The sequence below is a fragment of the Watersipora subatra genome, chromosome 1 (genome assembly GCF_963576615.1).
Source record: "Watersipora subatra chromosome 1, tzWatSuba1.1, whole genome shotgun sequence".
NCBI classification, from domain to species: domain Eukaryota; kingdom Metazoa; phylum Bryozoa; class Gymnolaemata; order Cheilostomatida; family Watersiporidae; genus Watersipora; species Watersipora subatra.
The window spans coordinates 39978980-40003588 of NC_088708.1; the positions used below are offsets into that span (position 1 = coordinate 39978980).

The window sequence follows — 24609 nt, forward strand, 5'->3', positions numbered from 1 at the left end:
AGTTTGTTTCTATGGTTAAATATTCTTCGTTTATTGTTTCTTTTTCTAGTTTATGATCTTTGTGTGTGTATTGTTCTGCTTTTTAGTTTTCTAGACTAGCAGCTGCGGTAAGCAGCAGCAGCAGTGTGGTGCGATATTAGTGCATACTTGTTATAAGCCTGCATTAACTTATATTGATGTACAGCAGAGGTGCCCAAAGGTCTTTAATTGAGGGCCAATTTTCAATATTTGAGAATTTTGGTGGGCCACAAGATGTATGATGATATGAACTGAAGTTGTATATGAGTTTAAGAACATTATTGTATTTCTATAACTTTATATATTATATTTCTTTACAATTACATCCACGTGCCAATAACAAATCATGTTTAGTTGTCTTTAGCGAATATGGAATACAGATGATCTGCGTTATTTGTATAGAGAAATACTCTATATAAAGCTTTACAAACCAGCCTAAAATGGGTTGCATTCTAAATATGTGCAAAAAGTAAATTTTTGGAGACCTTGTAAGGTGGGCCACATTAAATTTGATAGTGGGCCACCACAGGCCGCTATTTGAGCATCCCTCATGTACAGTAACAAAAAAGAACAATGTTTATGTATTGACATATTTTTGAGTTTTGTTTGTAGGCATATTTGCATTACTGGATTGGTGTGTGCTGTTGATGTAGTGCTTGGTTTAGTTGAGAAGCTACTGAAGCCTGGTCATTTAGATTATCTGCTGTACAAGTTCTCACAAGACCATCTAGAGATGTTCTTTAATGCTGTGCAGAGGTGGGGTATGTAGTACAGTGCTTGTTAATTCATCTCATTCAAGTATAGCTGAAAACGCACATATTATGCTTTGCAGTATGTGAGTTCACCTGCTGGATATAGCTTTTCAGACCACACGCCGCTTTCAAGCAAAATAGCTCAAGAAAGCCAAATCAATGATGATACAAAAAATGGTATCACTAAGCGTCAAGATAATGGGCATCAAAACCATCACAAAAAATATAGTAAATTCTTGTAAATAGATAATAGTAAATATATAATTGCTGGACACCATGATATTGCTCGACTATCGATCTATTTTATTGGTACGTTTGGTTGTAATGGGGACATTTTGGCTGATACCTTAACTGCCTAACAATTTTTTTTTTAAATCATTATTATTCAGTTCATATTTTAGCACCATTTCCATTTTATTTCCAATTGCAACAAAGGATAACTGTTATTTCAGGAGGCTGGAACAACAACCCATCAGTAGAGCAGTTCCAGCATATCTTTAGGCACTTGGTTACAAGGTGTGGTGTTACACCAGGAGCTACTAGTAATGCCAGATCTATGGATGACACTGCGTTGTTACAAGCTTCTACTACCTATGTCCCACCAACTGTTTGTAGTGAAGGTTATTTTGACGATGTTACTGACAGACAAACTATGCTTCCCAAAGGAATGCTAAACGTTACATCACTTCCTGTTCTTGGCAACATTGCTGTATATTTATCTGGTTGGCTTGTCAGAAAACTGCTTAAAAAGTTGCGTTGTCAGCCATGTAGACTAGTTAGCAAATATGATGATATTCATGTTCTTAAGAACCACGGTGACTTGACTTCTCCCTCTGATGGTGTTGTAACAACTGTTCTTTGCACCGAAAAGCATCTGAAAGCAGCTACACCAGCAAATCAATGTTTGAAATATCCCAAGGTTCTTATTTGTGTATAAGAAGAGATTGCATGCTATGATATATTTGAATTAAAGCGACATTGTACTGACACTTCTGTAGGAATTGATAATTATCACTTCTCACTACTAGCTTTAGTGGTTGAAACATATTTTGATTTAAGACAGCACCACTTTGCCAACGTAAGAACCCTAGATTTACATAAAGTGAACATCAGACAACGCTACAAAAAACATATTATTTAGAGGACAGTGAACTGTTATGTCGCTGTGACATAAATTGTCCATAGCCGGTTTAAGTTGGCATTTATTTTTAAGACTTCTCTTTATATATGCATAAAAATTGTACAGTTTGCAGGCATGTGCATGTAGTAGTTAAATTTATTATATAACTTATATTCACTATAGTGCTATTAGACGTTATATTAGGATCATCAGAGCATCTGGCTCATTAATTTTTTATGCATAGATAATTTATTTTCTGAATCACAAACAAGGTTGATGGTCAAGTATATTGTAATTAAGATTTATAGTTTATTTATATATGCACACAATTTGTGCAGTTTGAAAGCATTTAGTTGTTTAATTTATTATATACTTTTTATATATAATGCTATTAGACATTGTATTAGCATCCAAGCATCTGGCTCATTTTCTTTGCATAGATCATTTATTTTCTCAATCACAAATAAATTTTGTGGTCAAGCATACTGTAGTTAAGATTTATAGTTTGCTTTTGGTCTATTCCAATGAATAACATAAATATAATACAAATCAAGATAACTATATTGAGTGTTAGGACTTACTGGCGCAATTGCTTAAGCTAATCTAGGCTCGAGGCCAATCCAACCACTTTTCGAACAAAGCAATGTAGATTGCAAGATTTTAGTCAAATATGTACAACAGTTTTGGCCAGTTTTCTGCTCTTGGTGATGTAAACAACTATTGTGATCTTTTATTAGATAGCCAATAAGTCTTAAAGCTAAAGCTCACTGGGCTGGTAAGGCGAGCAATGCCAATGATAACCTTAAATCCAGTGGAACCATCTGTTGATAAGAAATGCAAATTATATACGGTAGAGCCCATATAGAGTTGTCTGCCTATTGTTGAAACCATGCCAATAACCATGTACAACAAAAACTTATAGCCTATGAATCTGTAGATCTTTAGCTAGCTTGACTTTGATATTTAGGTTGATTAAGATTGGGAATCAATAAAAGCACCCACAAGCTCATTGAGATTAAATGTTGTACAATGTTGCTAGGTTACTATATAGGGAGGACTTGACTAGCAGCAGGTTTCAAGATGGCGCTCAAATTTGGAACGCTAATAAATGACCCTGGTCATTCTCTAGGTAATATAATTCAGATTCTATCGTTTTATGACGTCTTCAAGCCGTTTACACATGCATTCGTTCACGAAAAAGCCGTCATGTTTGTTTGTGAATATTATTTATTGAGGTTTTAATGATAAAATAGTGTTCTGTTGACCTCATATTTGTCGAAAACGATCGTTTATCTTTTATTTAATAATACTTTTTGGTGTTGTTTTGACAATATAATAAAAAATGCAAACAAAAACAGGTTTTCAAAAAATCGTTACAAAAGCTTCGTGCTTTTAACGAAAAAAATTGTCTATAAAGATGGCCGACAACGATAAATTGACGTCACGAAAAAACTAAGTAATCTTTCGTTTTGGACAGACAGATCGTTGCTATCGATTCTCAGGCACCCGAGTGGCGTCAGTTAGTAATAATCCTTTTACATGTAAACGTTCTTGCATGTTTTACTTGTCAACGACATTCGGTAACGGTCATATGTTCGGGCGTTACAGCGATTCAAGCGACGTTAACTGTTATCGGCTGCAGGCGTGACGGAAGTTAGTTAACATGCGCGTATTGGTGTAAATTTAATTCGAATTAGGTAAATGAGTTTTCTTTCATGCTTTGCTGCTCATATATTGCTTAAACATTTTTGTGGAGATTTGTTCTTTTACTGATATACTTTATGCTGCACAAGTTGTACATTGTTGTGTGAGTAATGCAAGAAATTCCCTTACACGGATACTTTTACACGACACAAAAGCTGATTTAATCCTTCACTTTTGACTATTTTATGTTTATAGGATTAATTATCTCTGCGGTGTGTAGTCTCACTAAAATGGTTAAATATTGTAAAGTTTGATCTAGATCTTTACTGTGCCAATGCACGAATATAGTTTTTGTAATATAAAGGTAATTTGTATTCTTATAAACCAACGCCTAATACACAGGGCAGTATCCACCTGTTTGAAAATGGTACTGCAGGGAGACTCCAAGAGGGGTACCGAGCGCCCTCTTGGTGGGGGGAGGGGGTCCGGGGGTTCTCCCCCGGGAAAATCTTTAGTATAACTAGTCAAAATGATGCAAATCTAGCACACTTGGCTCCTGATGGGGCACATGTTCTAACAGAAAATTTGACATTATAATCCAGTTTTCTAAATATAAAAATGTTTACTGAGATTGTCTTTAACAACGCTTATTAAAAATATAATGTAAATGGGAGCTGCTAAAGGGGTTGGCCACAGCTAGCATGAGGTAGAATTATCACTGGGTACAATGCTGAATGGTGTAGGAGATGAGTAGTCTCCTATGAAATAATTTAATTAAATAATATTGTAGAGTTAAAAAGTAAAATTAATAGAGCACCATGTTAAAGATAATGTACTTATACTATAGTCTATAATACTGAGCAAGTAGTACCCAGTAGATTTTTAAGTTTGACCTATGCATGTTACATGCATAGCTCAAACTTAATTTATTTCTATGAACAAAATCTTTTGTACATAAGCATTCATTTACATATCTACTCCTACAAAAAACACAACCATGTACAATTGTCTCTGTATGAAATGCTTGAAGCATTCCTTTCGGTAGAGTCCAACGCTATAACGTTGCCGTGCGAGCTACCACAATGATCGTTTTTCTCTGTATATTCCAAGTATTATAAAAGTCTAAAAATTTTACATTACTTCCATCATCTGAATTATTGTTATTCTAATCACACCAAAAAATCACTTACAATCGTAGAATCAAATAATATTTTATTTTACCGTTTTGAAAGTCGAGCCGATGTTGACTGGTATTTCCAGCTTTTATTCTTTTCCAAGGCGGCGCGATTTCATTAGCACAAAGCAACGCGTTTCGGATAATTGTTTTATATTTTAATTTATCGACTATTATCTTGTTGATGATATTTAAAACTTACTAGCATTCATATCCTTTGTTTAACGTTGCGAGACGGCAGCTTTATACTAAAAGCGACGCAAAGACCGTTTCCCCACACAACTGATAAACGACATTTTGGCCATTTCCCCAGCCAAAGTGTTAAAATCAAGCAAAAATGACGCCAATTCCGGAATTTTGAGCCTCAAAAAATGGTACTGCCATGGCAGTAGCTGCAGTATAGGAGGATACGGCCCTGCTAATACCTAAGTAACAAAATACTAAAATACGCTAGAGAAGTAACAATAGTATAAGCCAAAGATGATTGCATGGCTTTGAAAAATGACTTGATTAATTTCAATTTTCATCAAAAAATTAACAATTCAATTCCCATTTCTTTTGCATCATAGCAATGATATACAGCCCCATGGGGGCTGTATATCATTGATCATAGCCTATGTCTTGTAAGAATTGATTCAGTTCACAATTCATTGCAAAAACATCACAATTCATTGCAAAAACATCACAATTCGATTTTCAATTTATTAGCTATCTTTACTTTAATCAATTCAATTCTCCCAAATAAACAAAATTAATTCTCTATCGATTCTTACAAAAATTGACCTTTGACAATATATTGAAATAACAATAACCCATATTTGCTAACTTAGCTACACGCATTAGCTCAGTCTATTGACTGTTTGCATACATCCAATATTTCACTAGGGATATCATTGCTTTTTCTGGTAGAATTAAGTCATGCCTACCATTTTTTGCTGACATATACTCATATTTTTGCTGTAAAAGCAGAGTTTATGTCATATAGCTTGAATTTAAAGTTTTTTTTTTAAATCAACAAAAAATTCTGCAGATAGTTCAGTGCATTTGAAAAACAAAAGGAATGTTTAATATTTTGTAGTTTAGTGAAATCAGTTGCAAAAAAAACTATCGGTTTTGCAGTTTGACCAAAGGCAGACCCACTTTATCTAATATAAAAATGTAGTAGCCAAAAATATCTTTGGTCCAGTGTTAAAGGATTTCAATAGCAGAAACTTGTTTAGGTCGATGTTTGCAAAATTTCTTTCATTCATCCTGATACGGAAATTTAAAAAATTGAAACTATGATTTTATGCTGTGTTTCGTGAGTAAAGGAAAAACTATGCAAATGGTTCGGTTTTGGCACAATGATTCATAACCTAACTTCTTCAATTTATTGTGGCAAGGTTTTGGGTGGATCTAATAGCACTGCGATCTATGATCGTTGTTTTTGTATAATAGTACAGGTACAAAGACGAGTTTTTATGAAGGCTTTTCAGTAGAATCAATGCTAATCGCGAGCAGCTATAAAGCTTATAAACAAGCTTATTATCAGTGTGCAGACAAACCATAAAACTACTGCCCACAGTACATATTATTGACCATTGAACATCATTGAACATTCGTAGTGATATCAAAGATTTGAAAACGTGTGTGGGTGGCAACATGAGACTGCGCTGACGTATTCGCTTTTGAGTAATACACAGTAGTGCACATCAAGTAACAGATTTGTGTTACTTAGAACCTCACTCTCTGTGATGGATTTTTCATCAACGCAGTAATTATAAAGGGAAGGATTGGTCCATTTTGACTTGTCGTCTTGCTTGTTGAATATAGAGAATCACGTCAATTCCTCTATTGGGACAGTAAAGATTCATTTCTTACTGGTAAGATGCTCCGAGTCAATACCATTCTACTGTAAATAAAAGATACAAGAGAATCGATTCTTTTCAATTCATTTGTGAAGTGAGCCTTAAAGATGCGATTGCGTCAAATTTTAGTTCATTTAACCGAAAGCATTTTTTTTGGGACAGTAAAGATTGGGACAGTAAAGATTCATTTCTTACTGGTAAGATGCTCCGAGTCAATACAATTCTACAGTAAATAAAAGATACAAGAGAATCGATTCTTTTCAATTCATTTGTGAAGTGAGCCTTAAAGATGCGATTGCGTCAAATTCTAGTTCATTTAACCGAAAGCATTTTTTTGTCTATCAGTTGATATGTTGTTTGTTGTGTTAGGCGATCTCATTGTCAAGATATTTAAAGATTAAAATAAGAAAAATTGATTGTTTTAAAAATGCTCAGGCCAAAAAACATGCCCAGACTTGCCTAAAATGATGTAACGAGTGATACAAACTGTCTCTACCTCTCGTATTCGCATCGGCTATTGGGATAAAAGTCTAGTCCTATGCAGCTCTATTGGCATATATTTTATTTTGTATTTGCCCATGATGGCTAGAACAAAATTTTAAATCCAGTTACAGATACATTATTATGAATGTCTCAAACGCCTCAAATAAGGGAAATTAAAAACTTGTCATATTAGCTTCCTCTGAATGCTGTGTAATCATCTGAGTACCGACTACGATTCTACCAGTTACCAATTAAGTCGGCGAGTTAATTTATTTCATCACGGCCTTTGTGTCAGCTGCTCTGTATTAAGTTCTTAGCTGCTACCCACACTGGAAACTAGCTACTTAACAAAATAAGTACGCTGCCATCTTTGAAAAGAATATGTTCGAATATATGGCGAAACCCACTGCATCTCAAAAAGTCATGTATAGTCAACGTTATCTAGTCATTAACAGTATCAATTTGTTAAAAAAATTTACTGTGTCACACTCGATTAGTTAATTCAAGTACAAAACAAATGATTTTATGAGTTGACCGAAGTAATGAACGCAAAACAACGACAATTTCCTTGAAATCGATTAACCCACCGATTCTGGCAAAGGATTACTTAAGCCATTCTTGCACCTGGTTGACGGTTTGTAGACTTACCTGTTTTCACTTAGTAGGGTGGAACATAAAATCTTTTGAACTTAATATTTGGTCCGTTAAAATCGAATCGAGCTAGGCAAAAGTTTCTGCCAATACAGCTCTGATTACACTTCATAAATCTATCAGAGAAGATTTCAGCACAGATGGCAACAGGGCTATGATGTATTCAATATGTTCTGCAAATCATGTTTTGCATTGTCTTCAACAATATTATTTTATTACTGCTCCTATTGACTGCTCCTCTAGTGAACCACACAAACATCCTGTAACAATAAAACAAATGTAATAAATGACATTCATTTATACAGTCAAACATGGATAACTTAAACTTCACGGGACCGAGTGAAAGTGTTCAAGTTATCAGAGCGTTCAAGTTATCAGAGCACTGTCACAAGTCCATGTATTTATTAGTAGATACATGTGCATATACAAACTATAATATAAATCAAAAGCATAAATGGCTTGTTTCGAATTAAATGCTTCTAAAGTAAAATTTAAAAATATTTTACCAGAAAGTATAAAGATTTTTCTATCACTTTAGATTTGTTGTTTTAGGTGATGTGACTGTCAGGACGTTTTTCAGATTAAAGTTGGCAAAACTTGATCGCTGTTGAAATGCTCAGAAGAAAAGACATCTTTTTCTTTAGAGCGCTTTAACCAAGATCAATTTTGCCAATTTTTCTTGAAGTTTATGCCAAGGTTACCTCGCTTTTCCTTGCCTTCGAAGGACCATCGCTAAGTGGATGTTTGGTAAAAATCAAATTTTACTAAACCTTTTGAAGTCGTTGACAGAAATATTTTGCCGATGATGGTAATAACGACGCCTATGAACTACTAAAAGTTGAGGTTTATCTCTATGGCTTGGAATAAAGTGATATTCTAAAGCGAAAACAACCGTCTCGGCAAAAAACTGTTCGAGTTAACGAAGTTGAGGTCGAGTTATCTGAAGCAATTTATCATTGCATGGGAACGGACCAAACAAAACCGTTTGAGTTAACCATGCGTTCGAGCTATCCGAGGGCGAGTTATTCATGTTTGACTGTATATGTCGTTCTAACGCGTAACTGTAAGCTTTCAATTTGAGAGTTAGATAGATTGCGAGTGTAATTTTCAAAATGAATAAATGTTTAATAAAAGCTTGAATAGGCAAAGCCAACGACTCGAAGCTTTGTTTCTGAGAGTTAAAGATGAGCATTGATCAATCGATGTTCCTCATTTTTTAGTGAGAAAGGAACATAAATTCTAATCATAAATCTAATTTACTAGCTAAAAATGCCAAAGAAGATTTTAAGCAAATGTTATGAAGTTAAAAATGAATGTTAAAAAGTTATGAAACGGTGATTCGTGATAGCAAAAAGTTATAATTTTACTTATTAGTAGATTTATTCATGAGTAATAAAATTATTACCGTTAGTTTAGAATATTTGCAAAGGATACTCATAGTTAAAGATAAATTTACCTCCATTCTCCTATCTTTCTCTGCAGCATAACGCTGTTGATGCCTTCAGCTTTAACTATAACCTGTCTGCCCCAATCTTTAATCACCTGACGCTCAGAAAACTGAGTCACCTTTGCTGAACTGAGTATTGTTACAATTCTGTTGTTCGTCAAAAAAATGTATCGGTGCAGTAATTCAGTAAATTAACGATGTCAATTAAATCAGTAAATTAGATATCGATGTCGATGCACGTAGCTACTAGAATCTACTACTAGTCGATGCGCGTAACTACATTTTTAGCTAGTAATACAGTAAAATCCCTAACAACGAGAATCTTCGAGATCACAAACAAACCGGTTTACGAGCGATAACATTTAATATGACCTATATGAAAATTTCGTGTTGATGATTGGCTAATGAGGAGATCTTATATTTATTGCTCGTGGAATCTTTTCACATGTATCGCTCGTTACATCATGAATAAAGCACCCGTTCGAATCTGAACTTTTTAAAAGATGGCTTAATTCAAACGCTTATATCTCTGGACAGGTTTAGTCTATAAAGACAAAAATGACATCAAATTGTAGCTGATGTTTTGGCCTTTAATTTGGTCTTAATTTCATTTAATCGACCTTTTTGACGCAATCATATCATTTAAGCATTTTTTATGAAAATTCTTTAGCAAGATTTATGAAGTGTAATCAAAGCTGTATTGACAGGCACTTTTGCATAGCTCGGCTCAATTCCAACGGACCAAATATTAAGACCTACTCAAAAAATTTTATGCGTCACACTACTAAGTGAAAACAGGTGAGTCCACACCACAAACCGCTAACCAGGTGCAAGAATGGCTTTATTAACCCTTTTCCAGAATGGGTAGAATAATTGAGTTCCAAGAAATCGACGTTGTTTTGCGTTCACTTTTTTGGTCAACTCAAAAAAACCATTTGTTTTGTACTTGAATCAACTAATCAAATGTGATCAGTAAATTTATTTCTACTAATTGGTGCTAATAATGACTAGATATTGTTAACTATACATTACTTTTGTTAGGGATGCCAGTCTGTTTCGCCATATATTCGAACACACTATTCAAAGATGTGGCTTGCTTATTTTATCTAGTAACTAGTTTCCGGTGTTAGTAGCAGCTGAGAACTTTGCTGATACAAAGGCCGTGATGATAAAAGTTAACTCGACGACTTAATTACCATAGATTGGCAGAATCGTAGTCGGTACTCAAAAGTTTACACAGCATTTAAAGGAAACTAATACAGTGCACCCTCGAGATACGATGTTAATCTGTTCCAAGGCTGGCATCGTATGGCGAAAAAATCATATGTCGGGGTATAGAAGCCATTGTAATTACACAATGAAAAGAAACATGGTAAAAATCGTCCAAAATTTTATAAAAATGCTGTACATGATAGCAAAAAGTGAAATCTGTGTACCAAATGCAGATCGTACGGTAAGAAGTTCTCACCTTCATATGGTACGCATAACAAACTTTGAATTCACTTCAAATAAGCTTAGCTTGCCAAACTCACCCTTAAAACCAAGTTTTAGTATGTATATTGAACTATTTTAATGAATTTCAACTTTTTATCACGAAATTTTATCCTTCATAAGTTTCTGTCTTCACTTTCATTATTCGGCCATTCAGAATTCGGCCAGAAAGGCCGAGCGATGCAGTTATCGAACGCGGCCTCTCACACACCTGACCATTGAATGGCTATCGAAAAGAAGAATGAAATTTTATTTACTATTATACAGGACGTACATACCTTTGGAGTAACGTGACTTTAGCTGGTACATGTAGCGAATAAAGCAGAGAGGAGGCAAAAACGTATTAATGCTAATTATGTTGCTGTACACTTGAAGATTAGTTTAATACGTAATGAAATGGAATTTTTAGCAGGCTAAAGAAAGTTGTCTAGTCCTGTCCAATTTTTTTTCTGGTTTAAAAGAAAAAAATGCTGGTGCAATGCAGAAAACTGCTAGCTAGCTAACGCTTGTAGGATCCAGAGAAGGTGCTACAGTAGTTTTTCTTGTATGAAATGTGCACAAGAATCATTGTAACCATACGTACAAAGTTTGTACGTATTTATACCCTATAGAGGACAGGGCTTTAACAAGTTTCAGAAGGTGATGTAAATGCGTCAACTATCTTGAGTAGCTAGTTATATGAGTGACATACATACGATGAATTGTATTCACATAGGATATAACAAGCCCACCTGCAAAAACATGGTTAAACCAGAAAAGAAAACAAAATAAAAAAAAACAAATAAAATGAATAAAATATGAAAAACATGCCACACAAGAGATAAATAATATATATTATACATGCATTGTTTTAATGTACCAGTCCACGTCAGTAAATTAAACACTTGAAATATTTTTGCCAATGTGGGGTTTTCTTTATCTTCTACATCCTCGCCCTTTCTAAATGGTTGCTCCTTTTGAATGCTGATCGCGTGCATGGCTTTTTAACTCCTTCAAATCTTCAGTCGTATGATCCTTCTTGTGCTTGCTTTAATGGAGTTTTTTTCATAATAATTGCAAATGCTGATTGGTTGCGATCATATTCCTTGACATTGTTAATAATACGGGTACCTTCTTATTTACGACATCCAACTTTGTTGACATAGCAATCATTTTTCCTTCATTTTGTAACGTTTGTATCGGTCTCAGATTCCACAGCTAATGAATTAAATGTAGATACTTGTAGTTATATACGTATGCTGACTTGAAAGTTTATAGTAAAATATATTATAACGCTACCAATGAATATTTGCTCTCGCGTATTTTACACGAATTTTTCCACGCGGAATGCTGACATGAAAGAACTCGATCATCGTGTCTCTTCTAAACTTTCTGAAAATGTTTTCGGCAAATATATTTTGGTGTCTTTTTTTATTTCGACGTGCGTTATGAGCTCACCGACCGCCAAATTTTAACTCGGACGAAACTTTTCTCAAAATTGTATGGTGAAATAAAATTCGTATAGCAAGGTGAAGATCTCACGATGTTCGTCTTTGTAAGGTGAAAAAATCGTATATCAGGGTAATCGTATCTCGAGGGTGCACTGTATTACAAATGTTTAAGTATCCTTATTTGAGGCGTTTTAGACATTTTTAGTAATGTATCTGTAACTAGATTAAAAATTATATTCTAGCAATCATGAACATACACAAAATAAAATATCTGCCAACAGAGTCGCCTAAGACTAGACTTTTATAGCAAAAGTCGGTGTGAATATGAGAGATAGTGACAGGCTGTCTCACTGTTCATACATCATTTTGGGCAAGTCTGGGCACATCTTTTTTTCTGAGTGTTTTTACCGCGATCAATTATTGTCGATTTTAATCGTAAATTACCAGTATCTTGACAGTGAGATTGCCTGTAATAACAAACAACATTTCAACTGATAGAAAAACATCGATATTTTCTGTTAAAATCAACTAAAATTTGACGCAATCGCATCTTTCAGTACAATTTTTCTGTTTTTATTTATACATTTTTTCGAGATCAGGTTTTGTTATGTTTGTTTTCAGGCTATGTATTACTGTTTCTCGAGAGTACTGTTTCTTACCTATTATAAGTACTTTTTAATGGGCTTTTTGTTGGTGTCTGGTTAGTTGCACCACAATGGCTAGTTGTTATTCAATAATTTTTTTATTGTTACAACTGCAAAAAACATGCAGTTGGCAGTCAGCGAAGCGATGTAATTGGTTGGTTTGACCATTAACTGTTAACCTCTAGTCTGCCTGCTTATGCAGTATAAATACTGCCACAATTTGTTAGGCAGGGCGGCTTGTGTATGGCTCTTGAAAGAGACATATGATATTATTACTAAAATAAAATTGGTTATTTGATGGAGATCCCTCCTTAAAACTAACCTGGTCTTACTTAGATAAAGAGACCAAAGGTAAAGGACGTTGAAAAGAGGCACAGTGCAACCGCTTGGAAACATCTGTAGATTCATTACTGTCTTTTTACTTCTGAGTTGTCTGGTGTTAGTACTGTCTTTGAATATTTGTAATTGGTCAATCAACAAGAGTGCATGGTTAAACATAAATGAATAATATTAAAGCATAAGAGAACACAAAACAATATCTGCATTCAAAACAAGAAAACAGTTAACACCTAATGCTATTACAAGCTTTTGGCCTTTTGCCAACTAATGTTTATCAGAAGGTGCTGTTGTATTTTTCACTTTCTGTTGTCTTTTGCCACAGGAAATGCATGAATCATTAATGGTGCCATGGAGATGGAATATGGGTGTCGCTTGCAGGTATCGTATTTCCAATGTCTTTTCTTTTGCTAAACTTGCAACTATAAAACAGATCATTAAATATACATGTCTGGAGAATGTCAGTTACAGTGAAACCTCTATTTGCGCCATGGGGCTTTATTTTTCAACCCTTCTCCTATAATGGCATTTTATTTCATGAGAGATGATATTCAAATAGAGGGTGGAGCTGCATTTTCGACTAGCTCATATTTTTGTGAAGATAAATTGAACCCCTTTACGGGCGAAACGATGCTAATGTCGCCAATATTTTTCCCTCTCGTTCGGATGGAGCGGCATTAGGGTCGTAGGCCTCAGCATTTTTGCTGAATCGTTTTCAAATATGTCGAAATGTTAGACCAAGTTAAACAAAGAACTGCTTTGAATAAAAGCCAGATACAGTTATTAATCATTTCGATGGTGTTGTTTTCAGAATTTTAAAGAAAACAACTGTAAAGCTTTGGAGTTGAAAAAAGGACTTTGATACGCCATAACAATGGCTGCTATTATGTCGTATGCTTTTTTGATGAGCATTCTCGTCGTTTATCAAAATGCTTCAAAAAGCTTTCAGTTTAGACTATAAACCACATGATGGATGAATCTGAAAACAATAGATCAGATTTAAACCTTGGTAATTTCGAGTCAGAGTGTAGTTCTAGTGAATGTGACGATTGATCTTCTCACGTACAATGTCATTAAAACCATGGCAAGCACTACATCAACAACAACCTAATTAATTGTTAAAGGTTGACTTGCAATAAAATTCATTTTACAGTTACTTGGTATCTAAAGATTCACCATGTCATACTCTGTTGTGTTGCAGGTGCCAAATATGTGAAAATGTGGTTACAAGCTCTTAAAAGCTCAAAAACGAAAAGCCGCCGTAGATTGGAATCTCTTTATTACGATGACGTAGCCATGATATTTGGTTATTTTCTTTTCATGGGATGTTCTCACATGAATTGAAAAGCCAATAAAAAGCTCAATATAAAACTTATCGTAGCACTAGTTTATGACAAACACTTCAGGTTTTACCGCAGACCCGTATCAAATATAGATGCTCGATACTTTACAGTTTTGTTTCGGTTTGGTCTAATCGGCAAGTCGTAATCTAATCATGTGACCCAATACTTCGCAAATAATTTCTGCAGCACTTTTCGATTATCACAAGAGACCAACAGGCTCGTCGTGATTATCAGACAATGATATGTACTCCGTCAAGCTAAGGCTAAAAAATTACACAAATTTTTACGATAAGTTATAAGATATCAGTGCTAAAAGTGACAGCATTACGATGACGATAAAATAGACGCGTAAGAGCAATAGACATAGTTTTATTGAATGCGTGAAGTATATTTGTGAAAATATTTCGACGAATAAGGTTGCGTGAAAGTGTAAACAGAAACCATCTCACACAACTACATCACATTTGAGCCGTTTTGGAAAGAGAATCTAAACTATGGCGGTCTCGTGTGGCTGCGATTTTTGGTTTGTTTTTGAGCTTTTAAGAGCTTGTAATCACATTTTCACACATTTTGCACCTACAACACAACAGAGTAAGACATGGTGAATCTTTTCATACCAAATAACTGTAATGTGAACTTTGTTGCAAGTCAACCTTTAATGATGTAACTAAATCATTGTTAGTACCATAGTGTGGACACTTTTCCACTGATCACTTGCTATTATGGAGCCGTAAAAATCAAAGAAAGTCAAAGGGGTTGTCAAATAGAGGTGTCATTCAATTAAAGGGTGGCGCTGTATTTTTGAACCGTTCTCCTATAGTGGCGTCCTATTGGAGTTGGCGTTCAAATAATGGAGGCATTCAAATAGAGGTTTTTACAGTATATAATAATCTGTTTGCTATAAAATATATATTTAATATTATATTATCTGTATATATATTTCAATTACACAAAACACTTTCCTCATGATATGAAGTTTAAAAGTTAGACAGGCAAATGTTTTTATTAGTTAAATACAAATCAATTTTCTGACCAGGCTTTTTTATTACCCGGGCAATGCCAGGTAGTACAGCTAGTTATTATATATTGTTGAATGTCTTCCTATTTCCTGTCATTGAATGGTACTTCCTCACCAGCTCTTCTATCAGCTCAACTGATTAACTTCTCCATTAATAATGTTGTAGCTCGTTCTGCCAGTTCGTTGCAAGCAGCTACTTCAATTGGCTTTTAAGTTCAACTTACGTAAAACTTCCATTTGAGCGCCATGACACTCTATTTTTCAACCTTTCCCTATATTGGCGGTCAGATAAAGGTGGCATTCAAATAAAGGCTGGCATTGTATTTTTCAAATAGCTCATCAGAATTTTAGGAAGATAAATGTAACCCTTTACAAGCCAAGCAAATGTGACCTATATTTTGAACTCTCCTCTGGGCAGAGTGATATTAATCCTTTTGGATGCAATAAATCTGCTAACTTACCTCCAACTTGTTGTAGATCTCTAAATAAATATACAAAGGGAAGCAGAGAAATATATCTATTAGATGACATCTACTGCTTGCAATAAACCTGCGATGATATTATAGCCTGTCCCCTAGCCCTTTTTGACAAACTGTTGTTTTTGCGGAGTTGTCCCCCCGTCGAGCAGGCGAGCAACAGCAACGCACCTGATGCATCAGCTGCACTGAAAGGGAGTTGTTCTTTTCCGTCTATGCGGCTTGTCTGCGATGTTATGGCGGTCGCTCCATTGGTTACAATGGATTACAAGATTACAACGTTTAACCAAAGACCAGTCTCTGTTGTAAACGTTAGTAGAATTGAAGAATAGATTAAATTGAAAATAAAATCCATAAGAACAAATAAAACTGACTGATACAAATACATGTATAGAAATAAAACTGACTGAGCACACAATTAACGACATGTTTAGTCGCTGTTGTTGCCTAAGTTCTCAAGTTTTACTAAAGTTTACCGCAGAGACTGGTCTTTGGTTAAGCGTACTTATTTTTTCTACATAAATTTTTGCGCGAAATTCGTTATGATTACCAATGGAGCGACCAACAACTCCCTATAAGTGCAGCTGATGCATCAGGTGCAGTACATCTTGTGACAAGCTGTTGCGTTGCGCGCCTGCTCGACGGGGGAACAACTCTGCAAAAACAACAGTTTGTCAAGACAGGCTACCTGTGCCCGCCTGGCTGTGCAATTTGTTGGATCTTTCAATTTTTTAATTTGTTCCAAATTTGAAGGCATATTTTAATTTTTTGAGTTGCCCTGATTTTGGTATCGGAATCGGTATCGGCCGATCTTTTCTGAAACCATCTGAAACTTCCGATATGTTTAACAGATCAACTATTTTGCAAAAACCCGTATTTTAGCCTGCTACACTAATAAAAAATCATCAGCTGCAAGCTCCTTACTTTTACCTAATGAGTTTCGGGCCTGCCACACAATTTATTTCATGTCTATGGTCTGATCAACACAGCTGATGAACCTTTTTGCTTTAGTTAGGACGTAATCTGAAAGTGTAGTATTTCCCAATTACAGCGATAGGGTTTATTGCAGCTAATTACGAGCAAGATAACAAAGATGGAAGACAAAAACGCAGTGTAATATTTCTATTTACTAGCATTACGAAAGTAATTTAAACAGTTGATGCATAAAGTTATCTATTACTCTTTTGATCCTGACGATACAATGTATCGTTTGTACCATACAAAAACGGTAACCCCAGTGGCTTATCGGTATTTAGCTTGTCCTCCATCATTTGTGGCAAGTGAGTGGTCCCTTCAGTACGACTGGCTACATTGATAGTGATAGAAGAAAGATACTTGTTACTGAGAGAATTGAATCACTAACGGTAATTAACAGAAACATTGATTTGCTCTAAACTTGTACAGGAGCAGCAGTTCATCCAGCAATAGAAGGGAGACTTCGTTATCACAAATAGAACTGTACCACTAACAGTAATTACCTTTATTCACAAATTACAAGAAACATGGACTGTTTTGTTACTACATGCACGGTATGTCAGTATGTGAATATGTATGTACACGTATATTTTTTCGATCAATACGAACAACTAAATACATTAATATTTATATTTTCCTTGCATTATATTTACACCTGCATAATAAAATGAACAACTATCTATGCAACACAAAAGATCTGAATTGGTATCTGAATCGGATTATTTTTAAATAAGAATCGGTATATCGGATCAGTATCTGAATCGGCTGGTGAATTTAGAATCGGAGCATCGCTGTTAATTTTATAACTATATTTGACAATGTTGCATAAAAGCTCATTGCACTTATTAATTTTTGCTACAGTTTGCAGCCAAAACGGGCTTTTTATGTGCTATAGAAGAGGAATTATGACTCCCGATCCATTGTAAGTCGAGATATAATAACTGTAAGGATGCTATCAAACAATAAGCTATAAATTTGCAAATTTATAAATTACATAAAACATCATAATTACATAAACATAAATTATAAATTATATAAAACTTCTAATTGAACGCCATGGCGCTCTATTTTTTAACCCTTCTTCTACAGTCGCGGTCAATTGCAGGTGGTGTTCAAATAAAGGCTGATGTTGTAGTTTTCTAATGGCTAGTCAGAGCTTTCGGAAAACAGATTTAGCGCTTTTACTGACAAAGCGAATGTTGCCTATATTTTGCCCTCTTTCTGGTGAAGCAATATTAAACTTTTTGGATGCAATAAATCTGCTCTCTTACCTCCAGCTTGTCAAAGATCTCTTAATAAATGTGCATTGATAAACCGAGAAATATCTCTTCCAGCTGATATTTATTGCTTTCAATTAGCCTGCGATGATATTATAGCCTGTGTCTGAGTAGAACATAGAAGAGTATAGACAATCATGTAAGCATCGTTTTATATAAAGCCGCACATCCAGTGGTGGCGTACGTTCGGAAAATTTGCATACACTTGCATTGAGGTGAATTTTTTTTACACGTTCTGAAGTCTAGAGCCAGTGCTAAAAAATAAATATTGGCTGGAGGACTTTTATATTAATCTAAATTAATAAATAAATTTTTTAACTTTTAATAACAATTAAAAATAATTATTATTCAAAAAACGGATTTTACAAATTATTTGATATACAATTTTGGAGTTATTTATTTAAATATTTAGGAAAAAATTACTTCTAATATATGGGACTCACCAACAAAGTAAAGAATGGAGAAGTAGAATTGTTGTGGTTAAGTAACCCTATCTACTTTCCGAAGTGGGGTTTTGGAAGGTGAAAGTTGGTGTCTCAGTAATATGTTTTCAATTGGAGGCGTGGCATTTCCGCCGCCACAGCTAACCAGCTATGACGTCATTGTCTAAACTCTTATAATTGTAAACTCAGGCCTGTGTCCTGCTTTGCAATTTGTTAGAGTTTTTAATTATTATTTCATTCTAAATGGAAGACATATTATGATTTTATATCTATGTTAACAGTGTTGCATAAAAGCTCATCGCACTCATTGATATGTTTGCTACAGTTTGCAGCCAAAACTAGCTTTTTATGTGCAATAGAAGAGGAGTTACGAGCGTCGATTCATTGTAAGACCAAATTACCGCAATGATGCTACTAAGTAATATGCTATAAATCTGCAAACTTATTAGTTAATTAATGATAATCTATCAGATGCTATAAATATATATCCATGAACAAGTGCCATAGATGGACCATACTTATATTACATGAAGAAACAAAAATTTACGTTTTCAAAACAAAAATATTTGCATCGTTTGCTTGGATAGCTACGTTCTGACTGTTGCTTTCGATGAAACGAACATTTTTTGGTTGTCCAATAAATGTTTGTTCAACTGACGTTAAATGACCTCAACTCTTCTGCACTGCTTAACTAGTCGATATTAGCGTCCAAACAATTTTTTGGCAGAGCAAAACTATTATGCGGCGCATTTAGCACAAGTGAAATGCGTAAAAGTTTTGCTCGCTAAACACAACCTTTACCCTAAAACTAGTCGTTCATCTGCCATCGTAAAGTATGAAGTATGAAGACCGTGTTATACAAGGAACTACTATTCACCTGAGACATTTATGAATTCTATGTTACTTTCAAAGTTTTAACAAAAAGCTTTGGAGTTGGGAAATGGTCTTCAATACAAACAGAAACAACGAATTAATTATTATTGGTGTAACTAAGTCATTATTAGTGCAATTTTGTGGACACTTTTCTACTGATCACTTTCTATTATGGGTTTGTACAGATCAAAGAATGTCAAAGTAGCAGTCAAATAGAGGCCGTCAAATAGAGGTGGTGTTCGAATAAAGGTTTTACGGTAAATACATAGTAAAATAAAGCTTGCTTTGCAGCTTTAAAGGTTTACTTGCAACAAAATTCACATTGCAGTTATTTGGTATTAAAAAATTCATCATGTCTTACTCTGCTGTGTTGTAGGTGCAAAATATTTGGAAATGTGATTACAAGCTCTTAAAAGCTTAAAAATGAACAGTTAATCGCAGCCATCATGAAAAGGCTGTAGATTAAAAATCGAAGAAGTTAGAATATCAAAGAAATTGTCAGCATATGCGGCCAATGTATGTTTTTACAAACTTGGTTCTAGTTGAATAAAAAGAACTTGGTTCTTACTCTAAAACAAAGCTTCGCATGCTATATAATATAGCTAAACTAATATAACTAATGAGACAATTCATTTTTCACAAATCTTTTGCTAAATTTGTGAAACAGTAGATCATGAAAGATTTGATGTCGTTGCATCTCGAGAGCTACTTTAAGGTGAAACCCACCCTCACCAGTCTCTGTAACAGTTTTGGATATTACCTTTTTACACCTCCTAAGCAAGAATCAAATCCAAAACTTTTTGGGGCATCAACATTTTCCACATCGACAACTTTTTCTACTGCCTCTCTATCACAACTAACAAGATCGACCAAGTTGCTATGCAGGTGGTTTGAAAAAGAAAACTAGCATATGAAAACTAATAGGAAACTCTTATTCAACATTGTTTGGTTTATACTCTTCTTTTAAATTATACCGGTATGGTTGGCAGTCCTATGCACTGTGAGGGATCGTCATGAGTAATCAATATGTGCATAATTATTCAGTGAAGTAGTATGGTAGTTGAGTAGTGTAGTGGTTAGCACGCTGGTTTGTAAAACGGAGTGTCTGAGTTCCATTCTTGAGCGGAGCAATTTAAGAAACATGGACTTTAATTAATCTTTTTTCAAGAACGCTATTAAGACTTTAACAGTTTCGGACAGATGAACAGTTAGACACTGCTTTTATAATGGTAAAGACTAGGTGAATGCCTGGCATTGCTCGGGTAATAAAAGTTTTTGAACAAAAAAATCTATTTTATTTAGCATATAACAACAGTTACCATTCTAACTTTCAAACTTCATATCTTGAAAAAAGTGTTTTGTGCAGTTTTAATGAATTAAGAGAAAAAATAAAACCACTGTAAAGGTTTTCAAACTGCCAAACGACTGTAACTTTCAAACTTCATATTATGAGGAAAATGTTTTGTGTAGGTGAAATAAATTAAGAAACAAAATAAAACAACTATAAACGTGTTTAAACGTAAACGTGAAATAATTAGCAAGTAATAGCTAAATTAGGTCTGTTTTGCAATTAACGGTAAAATTGATTACAATAAAAGATGATTTGGTAGTGGTTCCATTAATACAAACTAAGAAAACAAAATAAAATCCTGAATATGTTGAATTAATAATAACAATTCTTGGATAAGAGCGTTTCTGTATAAAAAAAGTTACTGTTCCACCAGACTCTATCCATCAATACTCTGCATAAGACAATACGGGTACCTCTCGATACCAGCACAAATGTAAAAATGAGATATCGTACTGTCTTTGTCTGGTACTTTGTCTCATCGAACAAAGAGAGAATGTTGAGGCTATTTCTATTCGAGATAATACAATTGTCCGCGTAAAAAATATTAGCCTTTACCGATTTAGCAATCAAACCTTACGTAAAACCCGAATTAGAAGCGTATTGGCACATTTAAAATTGAAGAGGCCTATTTAAAAATTACAAATTAAAAAATAAGCATTGGTAGCAAAAATTAGTTTTTGAACAATTTAAAAAAATAACAAATGCAGAAAGTAACATTAGTGCACGTAATCAAAAGTGCACGTTCAGTGTGTGCGTACAGTATACAGTACATGATAGGAGCAAGCGATGCTAAGGGCTGTATAGCTCAGTGGTTAAATGTATAGTTTGAGACTTGTGGTTGTAATCTCCATGAGTTCAAAGCCAGCTCGCTGCGAGCTTTTCATTTAAATTTTAATAGCAATAACTGGACAGGCAGACATCTAAACTGATGGAGACAAACTTTGAGGTTTATATATAATTATGGAAGTTATATATAATATATTAGTCTATAATTATAGTCTATATAATTATATAGACAATTATTTTATAATTCTATTATAAAATTATAAAGACAGTTCTCTATATAATTTATATAAATATAATTATAGTCTATAATTATCAAAATTATTATAGAAATAATAACAGTAACATATTGCCCATCATCGATGTTGTTAGTGTCACTATAACACTTCAATAGTCATCTAAACTTATAATTAAATATTGTAAAAATCTCCTAAGAATCGTTAGAAAAAATACTATCGTCATTTTCTTTACTTTCACTGCTTTGGACATCAGTTAGAATACCAAAGTACTCAAAAGTTTCCAAAATGTCAGTTACTTTGAAATCGGCAAAAAAGAAACGATTTCTGTACTTCTACGTTAATTACAGAAACCTTCGGCAATTCAACAATGCTATAGACTGGTAAAATGTGCACGTTATTTTTTCGTGAAATGCGCACGACTTAATGGTTCTATTCTCTGTCGCTCGGCATTTCGTCTGCCGGTCCTAATTTTGATAAAAGTAAGGCTTGGCCAGTTTTAATCACGATTTTCGACCAAATTAATGTGTCTATTTATGTATAATCCGATAAGATAGGTAAGTTTTAAGAGACTGTCGACAATTTACAAAGACTTGGTAACATATTTAAATAGGCTTATATGTGTTTTGTATCGTTATTATACTTAAACGACTCTACAAAACAATGGTTGAATTTGTTGATGAGATTTCGAAACAAGGGTTTGCGACGTTGTTGATGAATAATTTTCGTAAGTTGTGTGCACATGCATTTATCATAAAAACGCTCAAACGTTCGCTCCGCTCGTTTGGTCGTGGGATAAATTCGTCTACAGAATTTGCATAAACCACTTTCTTGCATTATTGCGAATGTATTACTCATAGATATAGTAAACCCTATATCTATATCTATGGTTTACTATATCTATGGTATTACTTAATGATACACTCTAGTTCATTTTTAAAGTGAGTTTGTGAAAGGAATTGAATTATTTTACTCTGATCATTACATCCAGTATTTGTATTAAAATTATAGAAGAATTTCTGAAGTATTTACTGAAAGTTACTTATAATCTGATCACCAACTTTTAAAGCTGCTAGTGTAGTAAATTCAAAACTATGAAGAATGTAGACAATGGTGCAAGTTGATTGGATGTATCAAGAACCAATTGATTACTCAAGATGGTATTGAGATAACATCCAAGAGGGCCGATTTGTGTTCCATTTTTGGAAAAAAGTGCAAAACTTAAAAATCTTAAAAACCTATGATGTATGGATTTTAGATTCTTTAACATCAAAAAGACATTTTTTCAAATAAGATATAAAAAGCGCACATCAACTTGGTGACTCGTCAAAGTCAGTTTATCAGTTCAGACAGAAACTTCTACTACCTTGGTGGTAGTAGAAGGTAGTTTTATAATAACTGAACAACATCTAACTTGAAAGAACAACTATATTTTTGTATAACTGGCGAAACATTTTATAGTTATAAACTTTATTTTCAATCTACTTAAATTTTTATGCTAAAATACTGATAAAGATGAACCAATAAAAAGGAACTCTTGTCAGTTTTCAGTTCTAGCCCCCATTTAGGGATGCCAAATATAGAAGGTATAATTCTAGCAAGCAGTAGCTGTTGCCAGTTTACTCAATGTTAGTAAACAGTGCCAGTAGCCAGTGATAGAGCTAGTACCATTACTGAGTGGAGTGACAGTATCAGGTGGTAGCAGCCAGTATCAGTGCATAGTCTCCAGTGACTATGCCCATGCAAGTGTCCAGTGTTGACATCACTGGGTTAGTAATCAGAACCAGCTTTTCAGGGCTACCTGCCAAAACATGTCAAGGGTATCAGTAATCAGAAATAGATTAACCACTGCAACACATTGTCAACTTACTAGGCTTACTTGAGATGTTACACAGTGACTGATGGTGAAAAATGTAATATGCGACTTTATGTACGCAGTCCTACGTTTTTAGCTTCTACCTGAAGGCACCAAGCAAGTGCTTGCTTCCTTACTATTTGACGTATTTGTATTTGGTTTTTTATTAAGAGTAGTTAAGAGCTTTCCTTTGTAACATGTTATTGATAGTACCTGCATCTGTTTTTATGATTAAACTGATTTCTCATTTTATTGCCTTACTTCACATGAACCTATTATTCATGTCCCTGTCTTGTTAATTTACACCTTTTCCATTAGCATCTGGTTCCGTAGCAAATACCTGGCATGTATTTGGCTAATAATTTTCCAGGATAATAACTAACCCGGACTCACTTAAAGAGGCATGCAGGATCTTTCAAGCAAGTGAGAGGTACCAACTAGTGGAGGACATTAAAGGATGGCACAGTGCAAACACTTGTAGACATCTGTGGATTCAGTACTGCCTTTTTACGTCTGAGTTGTCTGCTCTTACTGCTATCTTTAAATATCTTTGAAATTTTGCAACTGTGCTATCAACAAGAGAGTATATGGTTAAACATGAATGAATAATATTCAAAAAATAATAAGAAAACTTTAAATAATAATATCATCTGCATCCAAAGCAAGAAAACAATTTACACCTATTTTTATTGCGAACTTTTGGCGTTTTTCCACCCAAATGTTTATCAGAAGATATAGTCGTTACAGGTGCTGATGTGGTTTTCACTTTTTGTTCTCTTTTGTTAGAGGAAGTGGATGAGTCATTAATGGTGCCATGTACCGCGCTGCTGGAAATATGGGTGTGGCTTGCAGGTATTGGAGAGTCAATGTTTCTTTCTTTGACTAAATTTTCAACTACAAAATAGAGGATGTTAGTTATATAATAAATAATCTGTTTATTGA

General features: G+C 34.3%; 1 long non-coding RNA gene across 1 annotated transcript; it reads left to right on the plus strand.

The window, feature by feature from the left end:
* Positions 1 to 3520: 3520 nt before the first annotated feature.
* Positions 3521 to 24609, plus strand: LOC137385289 (uncharacterized). The gene is made up of 3 exons (XR_010977752.1): positions 3521 to 3587; positions 13363 to 13418; positions 24038 to 24609. It is a non-coding gene; the product is annotated as an uncharacterized lncRNA (long non-coding RNA).